Here is a 17,371-nt window from a genome sequence, read left to right on the forward strand (position 1 = left end):
CTGCTGAGCTGTGTATCTAATCCTATCCTGTGTGATACTGTCTGCTGAGCTGCGTATCTAATCCTATCCTGTGTGATACTGTCTGCTGAGCTGTGTATCTAATGTAGGAGAGTACCTGGGGTGGTAATAGACGGCAGGTACATGCCACCGGGGGTCCTGGCACCGGTGGAGTAAGAGCCAGAAAAGTGCATATTGCAGCGGTTATGCTGTTAACACAGCGGATCCGGGCCGGCTCTTATTGGGAGCAGGCAGATATGCGGGCGGGTGCCTGTCTCCCCACGGTCCAGGCCAGGTTTTGCAGGGAAGGGTTAAAAACCTGACCAGCAACAAGGGTGTGGTGTGCAATGTGGAGCTTCTGTGTTCTCTGGCTGTGAGAGTGAGAAGTGGAGGTGAGCTGGGCTGTGTGCTGAGGCCTGTGGAGGACTGTGCAGGATCCTGCAGCTGAAACCAGGAGGGATCCGTGTCCTGTGGCTAGAAGCAGGACCCATGGACTTACTTCACGAAAAAGGTGACATTACTCCTGGCTTTAAATAGACTTTGCTTTATGTGACTGAAACAGGCCTCAAGTAGCCTGCAGCAGGGACTTGCTGTGTTTGAACTATTATTTTGCTGTTGTGTGTGACCACCCTCCCTATGAACTGCACCGTCTTTCACTTGTATGCACCGTGTGAATAAACAAAGCATCGTGTTTTACACCAAGACCGGTCTGTGTTGCCTCTATACTGCACTCGCTACCACTGCCTACCAGAGCGGATCCCCACACTAATCATATCCTGTGTGATACTGTCTGCTGAGCTATGTATCTAATCCTATCCTGTGTGATACTGTCTGCTGAGCTGCATATCTAATCCTATCCTGTGTGATACTGTCTGCTAAGCTGCGTATCTAATCCTAAAATCTGTGATACTGTCTGCTAAGCTGTGTATCTAAACCTATCATCTGTGATAACAGCTTCTGTGTTGTGTATTTTATCTTATTCTATGTGATACTGTCTGCTGAGCTGTGAACACTTCTAGGTGTGATCAATAGCGGAGGGGCTGCATGTAACTTAATCAGGGACTAATCACAGAACCGCTGGATACAATGGTGAATAGTCAGAGCAAACAAACAGCTAATAAAGAGACAGGGCCTGGAGACTGGAACCTGGACATAGGCAGTAGATATGAGGCCTGGACACTTAGATGATGGGAAACTTGTGAGAAGCTATAATGCTAAATGCTGACATACCAGGGCTAAACACAGCCAGGAGTAGAAATCCTTCCTTTACTGTATACTTCTAATTCCTTTCCAATCCATTTCTGCAGACAGGTCTGCTTCAAATCCTCATCCAAAAAACTTTGTGTATTCAGCCTTAGTGCATTCACATGACCATATTTTTGGTTTTAATCTGATCCACATTTTTTGAGGACCTGCCCTATTCTTGTATGTTTTGCAGGGGGAATTCTCCATTGGCAATGCAGGATGGTCAATATATATTTATTGGCAAAGCACACAATATGAGGAGGGAGGTCAAAAGAGGATTATATACTGACACTACTGGTGGAAACGGAGGAGCATTAAACACTGGAGCCATTAAATATATATATATATTTATATATACATACAGACACTTCAGGTGGCATTATGATACAGGACACAGCACAGGGGAGTTATAACTGCAGAGGGCATTAGAACTACATGGGGAACCTGCAGGGGCGGCATTATAAATACTGAGGCACTATGGTGATATTTATTACTTGGGGATCATTGTGTTGCTCGTTATTAAAGGAGACCGCTGCTATTACATGTAGCGATCTCCTTCATACTATTGGGGGGAACAAACACTAATGCCATAGCTCCTCCCCATATAGAATAGGTTGGTAAAGGGTTAAATCGCTCACAGTCCCAAAGTTGTATTTTACACTTCTGACTGTAAAGTAATTTTTTTATACCTTTTGCTATATTATTTTATGTACCGTCCTGTGTTCATTGTGCCTACAGTCATATATTTTTACTTTACAATTAAAATATAAAACCCAACAGATGCATGTGGTTATTTTGTTGAAAAAAATATTTTACTTACAATAACACCAGCAAAAACAATCACACAAATCTAAGTACATTCTGTATGACCACACAATATACATTATATTTGCAATGGGCATGTGCTTATGTAACATGGCAGAAATGCTGTTTGTTTAAAAAAAAAACTTGCTTCAAACAATTCTTGTGTAATGTCTTCTCACGCAATAAAACGGTTAATTTACAGAATCTAATAACTTGCAGCTTTCTCAGACTGTCAAATGCATAAAGTGAAATACAGGGAATAAGACGTCCCAATGGCTGCTGGGATGCTGGTAGTTCTTTAAGGCTCTTCCATGGCTGCACTCTGGGCATCCGTAACAAGGCATTCAAGGTGTCACGGATAATGCCAACCTCTGTTAGTCCCAGACTCAACCTATTCCGGCATTTGGATAAAATATCCTCCTTCAAGTTTCTGGGCAGAGCTCTCTTTGCCTGACTGCCATCAACGTTCACAGTCTTGACCCAGGTCAGGTACATCACATGGGTCACATGCTCTTAGAAGATTGCTTGTGCAAAACAATGCAGCTGTCCGTGACTTGTGGCACACAATATTTCGGCCAGTTCTTGGGTGATGACAGACAGAGGAATGTCAGGTACAGCTCTCCCAGAGAAGACAAGGATGTCATTTATGGGTAGGTCCTGTGTAGGACCTGCGTTGGCTGTGCCGGTGTACTAAACCTGTATGGAATTTCAGGAGATTTCTAAGGTCTGAAATAAAGCCAAGGACTAAGCAGGAGTTGATTGATGGGATACTTAAGTTCTGAGATGATGTCCTAACTGTACAACAATGCAACAATTACATTGATCATCTGTATAAAATCCTTCCATCAATGATAGAAAAGAAAGGCCGTGCCACTGGCATGTAACATTCTGTATTACTAAAGCTTTTCATGTTAGCCATGGAAGAGTAAAGGGCAGACCTACTGTAGATCCATGATGTAGTCCTGGACTACAGCTGCACGGTTGTAATTCATTGGGATTGGGAAATGTTGTAAATGAAAATGGTGCAATTGTTATTCTGCATTAAACCCATAATTAAAGTTTATTAAAATTAAACCCTCAATCAGGAGTACTCAAGCAATTTTTCTAAAGGTCCAAATACCTGGGTCTGCCACTGGGTGAAGGTCCGAAACGCCATATGGAAAGCGCGATTATGTCATCCTTTTGCAGGTCCTGAAAGAAGAACAAAGACGACAATGCCAACTGCGCGAACAAGCGAATGAGGTGAGTAAATTTTATTTTATTTTTTTTAACCCATCAAGCCACATTTTAGTCAGCATTCTGTATTAAGAATGCTATTATTTTCCCTTTGAACAAAATTGAAAAATAACCATAAAATAAGACCATCCATTTTTCATATATGTTAAAGATAAGACAAAGACCTGAAGTGAAACCGACCAAATTTCACAATTGTAATTCCATTACCAGGTCTTTACCTTAAGTTTAGGTATTTAGCTAGTAACACAATGCGCCACCTGCTGTCTCAACATTGTATTGCAATTTATCCAATTTAGATATAACGTAATTTTGTGACACACATCTCAGGACATGTGGAGATTAGTGATCTGTTAAGTGTGGACACATCTGTAGATTAGGACCTCATAAAAGCCTGTTGTTGACTTTATTATGGGTCTATAAAACTTGAAGGTGGTTGTCCGAGAGTTGAATAAAAAATATGAAGCAGCAGATGTAATACAATAAATAACATATAGTACCACTTACTGTAAATCCACTATCAATCGTGAGTGAATGAAGGCCATGAACTAGTCTCAGAGACCACTTGCCATACTTACTAGCATCACCACTGAAAGTATGTCACGTGATTAGGTAAGTGATTGGCTGCAGCAGTTATGTGTTCTGTACACCACATCATCAACAACTGGGCAACTGATGCGGTGCTCTTGCTCGCTCCGGATTGTGGGACAGCAGGGGGCATGGAGTGCTGCTGTGACATCTATATATATCTATCTATCTAGATATCTTTCTATCTTGGGCAGGACATGGATTTGAAATCAGCACTGACATTTTAAAGCATACCGACCTATTACATGTTCATACATGCTGTTCAGAATCAAACAGGGACACATTGGGTTCTTCCCTTTGCTATACAAAAATATAGCATATTATTACCAAAACTCTCTAAAGCATTTTTTTTTTTTCTTTCTTTTTTTGCGGTGCTCAGCTATATTAGACTCTCAGATACTTCTAGTCGATTCTAAGATGCTGTGCCACTAACATAGCCCAATACTCTGGCAGTGATCAGAAATGAGTCATTCATTCCTGATCATTTACATGCAGCGATCATCTCCTCTGTATTGGGATGGATGAATGTTACTATGTGCATTATTCTGTTACTGCGATCACTTATCGCTATACAGATTCATTGCTTGTTGGCTCCATATCCCAGTTTACACAAGCCATTGCTCTTCTGACCAATGTTGATTTTAGGTCACATGGGCAATTGTTGGAAATGAGTTTGCTGGAACATTTGTCCCCGGTAACTTTTTTGATTCTCTGTCCATATTAAATAGTTTTTAGCAAACTATAAATCACAAGGAAGGCTAAACCATATCCTAAACCACAGCTATTATTAGTAACTATTTTACAATTAGAAAAAAAAAAGAGAAAACTGAATATGAAAGAGTGATAACATCTTGGGCTGCATACAATTGTTTAGATTAGACACAACTACGCAGACCAGAAACACGGGCAGTATAAAAAGTAGCCCCTAGTGTCCGAGCTTGGTGTTCTTCTGCTATCCCTGAAATTGGCTAGCTGCCACTCTGGAAAGAAGTGAATAAAAAAAATGAAAACAATCAGTAACATAATCTGATAGAAGGTTGGTACCACTGTAATATACAAAGAGCTGTAACCATAGTTTAGGGTCTAATGGAAGATAACCAGTGGAAACACAAGATGAAGACACTTTGGTAACTCTCATGCAGTACAGTATTTGCACATGTGTATAGCAGCACACTGTGCCCTGTGCTAAGAAGCAGGGGCCTGTGATGGACTACAGCAGCTTCTCAGTAATATTCCTCACTACCATCAGGTTAAGTATGATTTGTCATGAAAAAGTGGCAAAATCACGCCACTTTTGTTGAGCTTTTCTCAAATTTGCTGCAAAACATGTTTTTTTTATTTATTTTTTTGCTCATTTTTAATTAAATATCTTCATGTGATGGGAGTGAAAAATAGTGCTGAAAAGCTGCTGTAGTCGATAACAGGTGACTGCTTCTTAGTTTAATGGATTATCTGCTGCTATTAACATTAAATGAGGACCCTTTAAAACTGATACTTTATTGTTAAGGGTCTTTGTTTCTTGAGTAAGTGGTAAAAAAATTTGGAACACCACATAATATTTTCAATATCACTATATACTCCCCATGTTTTATTAACATTAAATACTGTATAGCAGCTTCTCGGCAGCAGTGCCACTCTCTCACAGTCTGTGTGCCACCTAACACTTGTTTCTGTGGTCTCCTTCCTCTTTGGACAAACAATGGTCACTCAATCCTTCTTCCACAGACCAGGGCATCCAGCCAGGGTCACTTTGCCCCCTACCAGGGAAGCAACAGACTCACTATATTATATCGACTGGACTAGCAGGCTTCAGTTTGCAGATAGTCCATCTACAGGAGCTGGCCAGTTGCTAGAAGAAGCCTGATGTCCATGGACTATATCTTTTTTTTATGTCTGTCCATACACAACATGGAGCGGCAGTGTGGCCAAAAGATGGGAGGCAGAGATAAAAAAAAAAACACATAGATGAGAGACTGCTATGTTAGCTCAGAGTGTCACACAGAATGTCCTTATGTTGGCCCTAGTCTAGCGTCAAAGAGGAGGAGCTTTTGGCTTCTATCCTGTGCATGGCGGACGGGACCTGGCTGAATGTACTGTTATTGAAACAGTGGCTGCCCGCTACAAGCAGGTGGTCCACTGTTTCATCAGGCACTGTGGCCTACCATGAATCTGCCCAGCACAGAAAATGTTCAGCCTGGGCCTCTATCTATCTATCTATCTAGCCAGTTTTTCAACACTAGCGTTAAATCTTCCAGAAAACATCACTATTTGTCCGGCCGAATCCCAGCACTAATGCAGGAAACTGGCAAGGTCCCCACAGGTCCTATTAGAGTCAATGTGGCCTGTCGGTGCCCGAGCCCTTTCTGGCTATACCACATAAGATGAACTCTGGCAGGCTGTTCCTCTGCCAGAAAAGCCTGCTGGAAGATTTTAACATAAGGTGGATATTCTAAGAGATTTTTCAAGATGATCACCGAGGTATGGCTTATAATCCTAGCGCGTGCATGGTTTGTACCTCTGCAAGGCTACAACTCCTTATTGTCAATAGTGTTGAGCGCGAATATTCGAATATCGAATTTTTTTCGCGAATATCGGCACTTCGCGAATATTTCAAATATAGTGATATAAATTCGATATTTTGAATATTCTTTTTTTTTTTTTTTATTGTTATATTTCTTTCTTTCCCACTTCCCTAAAGTTGTTCTTACCTGTCCTTTGGATTCCTGGCTTCCTGGCTGCTCCAGTCAGTGCCCGTTGCCGCTTCTGCCGACTTGCGTGCTCATGGAGCGTCCCCATCACCATGGGAACATCTCCATATACTAGAATGTACTGTCGGATTTGAGAATTACGTTGAAATCGCAATTCGATTATTTCAAGTTATAATAATCGAATTTCGATTTTAACTTAGCACTGCTATAGACCATATTAGGCTAGAATTAACGAATATGGAATATAGCAGTGCTAAGTTAAAATCGAAATTCGATTATTATAACTTGAAATAATCGAATTGCGATTTCAACGTAATTCTCAAATCCGACAGTACATTCTAGTATATGGAGTGGTTCCCATGGTGATGGGGACGCTCCATAAGCATGGAATATGGCTTCAATGGCTTGGTAGAATTAGCGAATTGACGAATATATTCGTTATATTCCACAAAACGAATATAACGAATGTATTCGTCATATTCCACAAAACGAAGATAACGAAGTATTCTGCATCTTCGTTTTAGCTACCTATTCGTCAATTTCGCTAATTCTAGCAATGATATAGGAAAGTTGACTATAGAGACAGCTAAGTATAATTCGCTATGCGATTATATGACTGCTTTTTTTTATAAATAGTATAATTATAATAATTATCAGGTATTATAATTATTCTATTTATTTTAAAAAAAAGCAGTAATATAATCGCATAGCGAATTAAACTTAGCTGTCTCTATAGTCAACTTTCCTATATCATTGCTAGAATTAGCGAAATTGACGAATAGGTAGCTAAAACGAAGATGCAGAATACTTCGTTATCTTCGTTTTGTGGAATATGACGAATACATTCGTTATATTCGTTTTGTGGAATATAACGAATATATTCGTCAATTCGCTAATTCTACCAAACCATTGAAGCCATATTCCATGCTTATGGAGCTTCCCCATCACCATGGGAACGACTCCATATACTAGAATGTACTGTCGGATTTGAGAATTACGTTGAAATCGCAATTCGATTTTTTTCAAGTTATAATAATCGAATTTCGATTTTAACTTAGCACTGCTATATTCCATATTAGGCTAGAATTAACGAATATGGAATATAGCAGTGCTGTTAAAATCGAAATTCGATTTTTATAACTTGAATTAATCGCATTGCTATTTCAATAGGAGAGTAGCCTTTAAGTTAAAATCGAAATTCGATTATTTAAATCGCATATTAATCGCGATAACAAGAATAATGACGAATATTCGATTTCGACGAATATAAAACGAATATTCGCAAATTTCGTCAAAATCGAATATGGCACCTGCCGCTCATCACTAATTGTCAACACAAACAAAATGGTAGACACCATTTTTTTCAGTGTCAGTACATCAGATCACTCTCCTTCATAGAAAGGTAAGTCATGAACAACTCAAGGTTCAACAAGCTGTCTTTGGACACTAACAAATGACAACTTTGATGTGCTGTTTCTGCATGATCAAATGAAAATTCAGAATAATCACATGAAGCAAAGATATTCAACTAATGACTGCAATGGGAAATACATTGTAAAAAATAAAAATGTGGATGTTCTAGTCTGACATCAATTCATATTTTCTACATGAGCTATCTAGATTGAATTAAAATGTTTTGAATGGAATCAATGGCTCTGTTCTAATTGTCTTTTAAAAGTTATAGTAGTCAAATTTATGGATAAAACGTTAACCATTTTTTGTAATTGTGTTAAATAAATGGGCAAGGTAAAATGAGATAAAAATGTAAATATTAATACATCCTATGGCAATGTGATTACAATTGTGGCCTTCTACCGAAATTGTAATTCAGCTGTTTGTCATTGAAACATCTTGCTGGTTATATTACAGCAATGGGGAATGTAAAATCCAATTTTCCTCCCTGCAGGATTTTTTTTTTTGCATTTATCGTGCTTTAGACCCAGTATCCTTCTGGCTTGTTGCCCAGCTTCCCTTGCTTTGGGCTATACAATCTGACTGCTTAATGAAGTTAGAGTTATTATGTAGATCAGCATCTTCTAACTTGGAGTCTTGTAGTAATTACTTAAAATATGACAGCATGAACCTGCAAGCTTTAAACTCTTTTTTAAAGTTTGCTTCCTTTTGAATTTAAGATCACTTATACTTTTGGAGATTGGAACAACTATTTTCCTCTAAATAAGTAATAATAAATAAAAAAATCTTACATTTATTGTTTTAAAGTTTTTATTAAAACTTTTTGGTACAAACCTAAATCAGTTCCAATACTGCCCAAAACAAGAAGCACATAATGTACAGAATAGTGCTATTTTTTATCCGTAAAATGGAAGATCCTCCTTGAACTTCATTGTGTAGCAGGTAAAAACACATACTGTACATGATAAGATGTGTCCACTCTCATAAAGGCCAACCACCAACCAAATATGATTTATGTAGGAGTAGGGATAATAAACTGATACCATTTCCAAGTCTCCGGGAACTTATGTTGACATTACCTGTTTAGATACGAGATTGTCACGAAAAGGTAGGGATAAGTGTAGCCCTAAAATCCACCCACTCCCCTATCCCTACCTACTTGCATGGTCCGTCCTAACCGATGGGTTACAACTGGGCGGCAGTCCCTAGCTTATGTACGTGCAGGGGCCTAAAGGGAGGAAACAACAAGGGGAGAAAACAAAAGACAAAGACAGAAAACACAGAAGCAACAAGCTTCCCAGGATGGGTAAAACCACAACTGAAACCAATGGAAGCCCAGGTCAACACCCAGGAGGTAACAAGGGCACAAAGGGGTAATTCAAGATCGAAGTCAATACAAGCCTAGGTCAGGAGCCAAGAGGTTGTGTCAGTACAAGGGGTAACACAATATCGAAGTCAAATACAAGCCGAGGTCAAACAATAGTAGTCACACATGCAGAGAACGCTAGTGAGGTAACAAGACCAATCACAGGCAACCTGTGGCCAGCAGGTTTCATGTTAAAATAGGTGATGGGTCACGTGTCGAGGCCAGTTTCATGTGACCCATGTCCAGCACATCAATACACTTGAGCGCCGACTCATTGACATCGGCGCTCAGTTTCCCCCCTGCTCATTGTCTAGAGGACGAAGGACGCCGGCCACACTTAAGAGGCGTGTGCGGCCGGGTCCTCTCCGCTCCCTTGTTACCATAGAGATGAGGACACCGGCTGTGTCCCGGTTCCTCCTCACAAATGGGATGCCGGCAGCACTGCAGAGAGAGAGTGTGTCGCCGGCTCCCCGTTACAGAGACCCTGGAATAGTAATAAACGTATTATTTAACGAGTGTTGTAAGGCAGAATGACTGGTTTGTCATTAGTACCTGGAACAACACTTTCAATATTTTTTTGTAACCATTAGAGATGAGTGAATCGAAGCTGACAAAGTCGAATTAGTTCAGAATTTCAGGAAAAATTTGATTCTGAACGAATGCAAATTTCCTCTCGCTTCGTGGGAACGAATAGCAACTCTGGTAAGAGTGGGATGACCCTTAATGCCATGCATGCAGCCAATCAGCAGCCAGCCAGCCCGGTGATGTCACAGCCCTATAAATACGGCGGCCATCTCCGATTCTGCCATTTACCATCGTACTTTGTTCAGGGACAGACGTTTATGCAGGTGATAGGGAAAGTGAAAGAAAACCTCATTGTGCAAAAAAAAGTGTTTTATAAGTGCACAATAAGGATAGGGAGGAATCATTTCTCATCATCTTAGTGCAGGGACAGACGTTTCAGGCGCTAGGGAGAGTCATAGGCACCTTTCACACGAGCGAGTTTTCCGCGCGGGTGCAATGCATGTCGTGAACGTATTGCAACCGCACTGAACTTTTTTTTTTTTCACGCATCAGTTCTGTGTTGCGTGAAAAATGCAGCATGTTCTATATTCAGTGTTTTCCATGCAGCCTGGCCCCATAGAAGTGAATGGGGCTTCAGTGAAAAATGAATTGCATCCGGAAGCAAGTGTGGATGCAATGCGTTTTTCACTGATGGTTGCTAAGAGATGTTGTTTGTAAACCTTTTAGTTTTTTATCACGCTCGTGAAAAACAGATCAAAACGCATTGTATTGCACCCGTGCAGTACAAACTGAACAACTGAACGCAATCGCAGACAAAACTGACTGAACTTGCTCGCAAAATGGTGTGAGTTTCATTGAACACATCCTTGAACACATCCTTCCAGACCTAATCCGTCACGCTCGTGTGAAAGAGGCCATACAGAAAAAAAAATCATTAGGAAAAAAATACGATTTACAACTGCAGGGAAAGATTATTTGGGGATCCAAATAGCGATTATACAGTTCTGTCATTCCAGCAATTTGTTGTAGGGATGCAAGTGTTATGTTGAAAAGCCTTTAGTGTCTTATATCTGTGGAAAAAGAGAAATATATACTCTGTTTACTTCTGCAGCTATATATGGTGAAAGCGTTTAGTGCCCTATTATAGTACAGTACGATAAAAAATAGACACTGTTCACACTTGATGTTATTTGCACTAAAAGTGTTTCTTGTCATTCTTCTAGAGAAAAAGAGAAAAATAGACGCCGTTCACATTTGGTGTTAATTGCGCTATAAGCGTTTCTTGTCATATTTCTGGAGATAAATACACGCCGCTCACATTTGGTGTTATTTTCTCTAAACATCTATTGTCAGTTCAGTACAATACGAGAAAAATAGACACTGTTCACATTTGGTGTTATTTGCGATGAAAGTGTTTCTTGTCATACTTCTAGAGAAAAATACACGCTGTTCACATTTGGTGTTATTTGCGCTATAATCGTTTCTTATCATATTTCTAGAGAAAAAGAGAAAAATGGAGCAGGGTGCAGAAGGGGCTTCATCATCATCAGGAGAAGAGGGTGGCAGCTTGCCCGTGAGGCAGCAGCGGAGCCAGCAAGTTGGAAAAAATGGCTGGGAGTCAGCAGGATGGTAGCAGTGGGAGGTCTGGAGCCAAACGTGCCTGGGTAGACCACTTGCTTTGCAGCAGTCTACCTGCTCAGGAAGTAGTGGTGCAGGGGCTCACGGAGGCAGTGGCGGTAGCAATCAGTCAGTGTAGACTGTTGGGGGGAAAATCACCTACTTGGCGGTGTGGCAGTTGTTTTTTCCAAAGCACCAGAGGAGGTGAACATGGTCATATGTAGCATCTGTGGGTAGAAGCGTGGCCAGGGTGAAAATGTTGCCACTACGGCCCTCAATCAATATATGCAGCATCGCCATACAGTAGCCTGGGAGAACGGTGGCTCCGATATGGTGGACCAGCCTGCCGCAGCAACCGCTACATCACCCAGTGGCATGCACCCAGTTTCAGACAGTTAAGGCTCCACCACCTCAGCCAAAGGGAGCTGTCTGTCAATCCCATCTTCTGCTGGTCCAGATGCTCCTGCTCCTACTCCTCACCAGTCATTCCGTCATCAATCGATCACTGAAGCGATTGCCAAGAGACAACAGTATGCGTGCACGCATCCAACGGCGCAGATGCTGAACGTGCTCCTGTCCAAGTTGCTGGTGCTTCAGTCTTTCCCTTTTCAAGTGGTGGACTCTGCACCATTTTAGAGAACTGATGGCTTGTGATGAGCCAAGGTGGAGAGTCCCAAGCCGTTATTTATTTGCGAAAAAGGCAGTACCAGTCCTGCACACACCTGTAGAACAGAAGGTGGGACAGTCCTTGAGTCTGTCGGTGTCTGCCAAAGTACACGGCAGCGCCAATGTCTGGAGCTGTAACTGCAGTCAGGGACAATACATGTCCTTTACGGCCCACTGGGTGAATGTGGTTTCTGCACAGCCACAACAGCAACTTGGCAAAGTAATCAGTGACGTCAATACAAACTTACTGCTGACACCCTCTCCACTCTGTTGGGGGGCTCTACTTGTATAAGCGTTTAATAGAACAGGTTCACTAGAAATCTATATGGAATCAGCTGACGAGGGTGTAATAGGAGTGCGCTTGTTGACACTAACATGGATCTGTAAGGCTGAGTTTATACTTGAGTTATTTGCTATATTTAATTAATTTACTAAGAAAAATTACATGTTGCCTAAGACTGAGGAGAATCAGCCAGTCTCCTATGTATTTAACAATGTTGTGTTGCGATGGGGAAAGCATGCCAAGAAAACAATTCCTCTCCACCTGGAGACGAATCCTGTCAAGATTGCTGCAAGTGGGGGGCGGAGCTTGCGCCGGATGAAGATGGACGCATAGCTCCGTGCTCTGTGCAGAGATTCGCCTATAACGCCAGCTTTCATTAGCCTACAGGGACAGAGATGGTGAAGATCGGGAATAACAAGCATGCGGACACCCCCGCTCCCTCCAAACCACAGATCGCTGGAGGAGAAATGGAGAAATTCTTGAAGAAAGCCGCAGCTACTGTGGCCGCCAGGGAGCCCAAGATGGCGCCGACACCGCAACCCAAAGCGCTGAAGCGCGCCCCTGCTCCGTCGGAGGGTGAGAGCGATTCAGATGAAGCGCTGGCCAGCTCTGATCTCCCGGTCACAAGGAAATACCTGGACCGCGCGCTCAGCAGAATAATGGAGCCGATCCTCGCTGAACTAGCCGCCTGCAGGAGCGCGTGGAGAGCCTTGAGCAGCACCAAACAGAAATCTTGGCCCACCAGTCTGCTACGACAGATTCGTTTCGCCGCTGTGCCCTCTATCTAAACGATCTACACCGCTCCCTTGAAGACCAAGAGAACAGGGGACGCCGAAATAACCTCAGAGTCAGGGGAGTGCCGGAGTCGGTTCCCCCAGGAGAGGTCTCGGCCTCCATTATTGAAATTTGCAAATCTTTACTGGGTCCCGAATTCCCCCAAGAAATAACGATAGAGCGGGCACACAGGGCCCTGAGACCCAAGCCCAAACCAGACGAACCACCTAGGGACATTATATGCAAGTTCCTGAATTTTCAGGTGAAAACGTCTGTCTTGGAAGCTGCCCGTGGTCAGCCTGCATTGATGTATGAAGACGCCAAGATTGAAATATTTCAGGACTTGGCCCCTTCGACTCTAAAAAAGCGTAGAGCCCTTAAACCACTGACGGATTGGCTTCGCTCAAAGAAAGTGCTATACCGCTGGTCATTTCCCTTTGGCTTAACCTTCCCATATGCAGGCAAGAGAGTCAACATCTCGTCATTTACTGACCTCGCATCCGCATTTGAGACTCTGAATGTGCCGCCTATGCAGATTGAAAATTGGGAACTTTTTCAGGACCTCAGCACCCTACCTGAGGTACCTAAGGTGGCTCCATTTGAAATGCTACGCACGCCAAAGTCATCCCGCTCCAAGAAGAGGGGCCTCCATTTTACTCCAAGGAGCTTGTCACAGGAACACTAGAGGGACACGTACGCGCATACTAGGGTAGCCATGAATAAGTCTTTTGCTTTGATTTGCTAATACCCTTACCTTAATTCTTCGATCCTGCTAGTGAGGTGATGTTTTGTATTGCTTAAGTTTATACACCATGATGTCCTCCTCTCTTGCTTATTGTACTGCCATGCTATCCTACACCACATGTCCATCCTGTTCCTGCTTTCTCTAGGCGTTATGCGATCTCTTAAACGGTCTACAGACCAACAACCCCCGTTCGATTAAGACATACCACGTTATGTCTCAGTTTGTCCCCTTTGTCTGTTTAATATGTTCTGTTTCACCCCCTTTGTTTTCCCCCATCTCAAGGTGCTCGCCGGATCTTTCTTATTGGATCGTCCCTGTTGAAGGCGCATTCTCATTGACTCATGAGGCGGATGACTTCATTAGAACCGGGGTGCCTCCTTGGTGGAGACCACAACAGCTCCGAGGTAATTTCACACACACCCTGAATCATGGCTGATATATCAGTGGCCTCTTACAATGTCAAAGGCTTTCACTCCCCCTCTAAACGGAGCCAAATCTTTGCCATTTTAAGAAAAGCCGGAGCTGGGGTGGTGTTCCTCCAGGAGACACATTTCCGTTTCAACAATTACCCGGATATGAGGTTCTCACACTTCTCCAACTGGTTCCACTGTGGGAGTAGTTCATCTGCTTCCTGTGGGGTCAGTATAGGGTTTCAGAGGAGGGTCCCCTTTAAAATTGCCTGCCAGAGGCTAGACCCGGAGGGCAGATATATCCTTCTCAAGGGCACTATAGGCTCACAAATATATACCCTGGTTAACCTGTATGCACCCAATACTAACCAATCCCGTTGGTTCTCTGACGTTTTTCCTATTATAGAAGATTTTAAGGAGGGAATAGTAATTGTGGGAGGGGACCTGAATGTCACTCTTTACCCTCAGCTTGATATTTCCTCACGCAAGTCTTCTCATTCAAAAGGTTTCCTGAAAAGTGTTAGGAATACCCTCTGGGACCTACACTTGATAGATGTTTGGCGGTCTCTCCATCCGAGTACCTCAGATTATACATTTTTCTCCCCGGCACACAATACTTATCATAGAATAGACTACTTGTTTATTTCTAAAGAACATATTCACCTGTGTAGGGAGGCATCTATTGGTGCTATACATGTCTCTGACCATTCCCCAATATATCTCTCAGTTTCGGCTCCTAGTATAACACCGTCATGTTTTAATTGGCGCTTAAACAAAACTTTGTTAGGATATCAGGACTCGGTTGGACGGATCTCCAGACATCTCTCTGAATATTTTTCCCTCAACAAAAGCCCTGACATAACGGTTAATACCCTCTGGGACGCACACAAGACCGTTGTCAGAGGACATTTTATCAGTCTCGGCACCCACCTTAAGAAAGTGAGGGAAAAAGAAATAGAAGATACACTGAAAAACATCCAAATTTTAGAGTCGCAACACAAAGCCTCTCCTACTGATGTCCATCTCCCAAAACTTTCAGAGTACAGGGCCAAATTTAGATCTCTGCTAGCCAATAGAGCAGCTAAATACCACATGAGCTTTCAGCACAAATTTTTCGCCCATGGTGACAAGGCCACCAAATTTGTAATGAATAGAATTAAAGGGAGAAGGTCCACAAATTTTGTCCACCAACTATTGTCACAGGACGGGACCCCTACCTTCTCAGTCAAGCAGATTGCCGCCCAATTCCGCTCATTTTATAATGATCTTTATAACCTCTCACCAAATGCGGATATAGAAACACGCACCTCCAATATATCTTCCTTTCTGGAAGTGGCTGCCCTCCCTAAAATTAATCCAGATCAAAAGTTGGGCCTTATAGCCCCTTTCTCACTAAATGAACTAAAAGAGGCAATGAATCAAATGCCGACAGGGAAGAGTCCTGGCCCAGATGGTCTGCCACTGGCCTATTATAAAACATTTCAGGATGTCCTCTTACCCCACCTCCTGGAAGTTTGCAATCAGACTCTAAAAGGGATCCCACTCTCGAGAGATATGACAGCGGCCCACATTACTCTCATCCCCAAGGAAGGGAAAGACGCAAGACTCTGCTCTAACTACAGACCCATCTCCCTCCTAAACATAGACCTCAAGCTCCTGGCCAAAATGCTAGCCAACAGACTAGCTGCCCTTCTCCCCCACCTTGTTCATGGAGATCAGGTAGGCTTCGTCCGAAACAGGGAAGGAAAAGACAACACCACAAGGGTTATTAACACCCTCTGTCATGCCAAGCGGCTCTCCTCTCCCCTGCTTTTACTCAGCACTGATGCTGAAAAAGCATTTGACAGAGTCAATTGGGCATACCTGAAACAAGCACTAGCAGGATTTGGCCTACCTGACTCCTATATTAATGCTGTCTTCTCGATGTACGAACAAGCTACAGCTTCGGTTCTGGTTAATGGCACCATTTCATCTTCCTTTCCTATTAGGAACGGGACCCGCCAGGGCTGCCCCTTATCGCCCCTCTTATTTATTCTGGCCCTGGAGCCCCTTTTAGCGACTATAAGATTGGATCGGGAGATAAAGGGTCTATGTTTGGGAGGCAGAGAACAGAACGTTGCCGCTTTTGCGGATGATGTCCTTATTATGACAATTAATCCAAAATCATCCCTACCTAGAATCCAATCCCACCTTAATATATACAGTATGATGTCAGACTTTAAAATTAACACCAATAAATCCCTGGTGCTTTGTTTGGGTATCCCCCAAGCAACCAGACTCCTCCTTATGAAGGACTCCCCATTTAATTGGTCTTCTCCTAATATCACGTACTTAGGGGTCAAAATCAGTCCAGACATAACGGAGCTTTTCTCCCTTAACTATATCCCTCTAAAAAAGTCTATTATAGATTCCATTGACAATTTAGCTAGAACCAATCCTACGCTATCCTGGTTTGGTCGCAAAAACCTCCTTTCCTCCTTAATACTTCCCAGACTCGCATATCTACAACAAGCCCTACCTATTCCCGTCCCCAAACACTACTACACTTCCATTATGGGAAAATTTAGATCCTTCATCTGGAACGGGAAGAAGGCGAGACTCTCCTCTGCCCTCCTTATTAAGCCTAGGCATGCAGGCGGGATAGGCTTACCGAGTCCTGAATTATACTGGAAAGCTATTCTTCTCTCCCGTGCATTGGTCTGGCTCAATCTGTCTTCGTCCTCCCCGGTGGCTCAGATTGAATTAGATATATTGAATAGATCAGCCTGGGCGCTCCTCCTGGGACAAGAGACAGCCCTCTTTGCTCACATGTCCTCATACCCAATCATTGGGGCCACACTGGAAGCTTGGAGGTGGCTATCTTCTACACACTGCTCCATACCCTTCCCCTCGCCCACCCTGACTGTAGCAGATGTACTGCATACGGCTCCCCTAACATTGAGGGACGCGACCTCAACAAATCTACTGTCCTCTTCAACTCCTCTAATTTCCCTCGCT

This window comes from Bufo gargarizans, chromosome 2 (assembly GCF_014858855.1).
Source record: "Bufo gargarizans isolate SCDJY-AF-19 chromosome 2, ASM1485885v1, whole genome shotgun sequence".
Classification (NCBI taxonomy): Eukaryota; Metazoa; Chordata; class Amphibia; order Anura; family Bufonidae; genus Bufo; species Bufo gargarizans.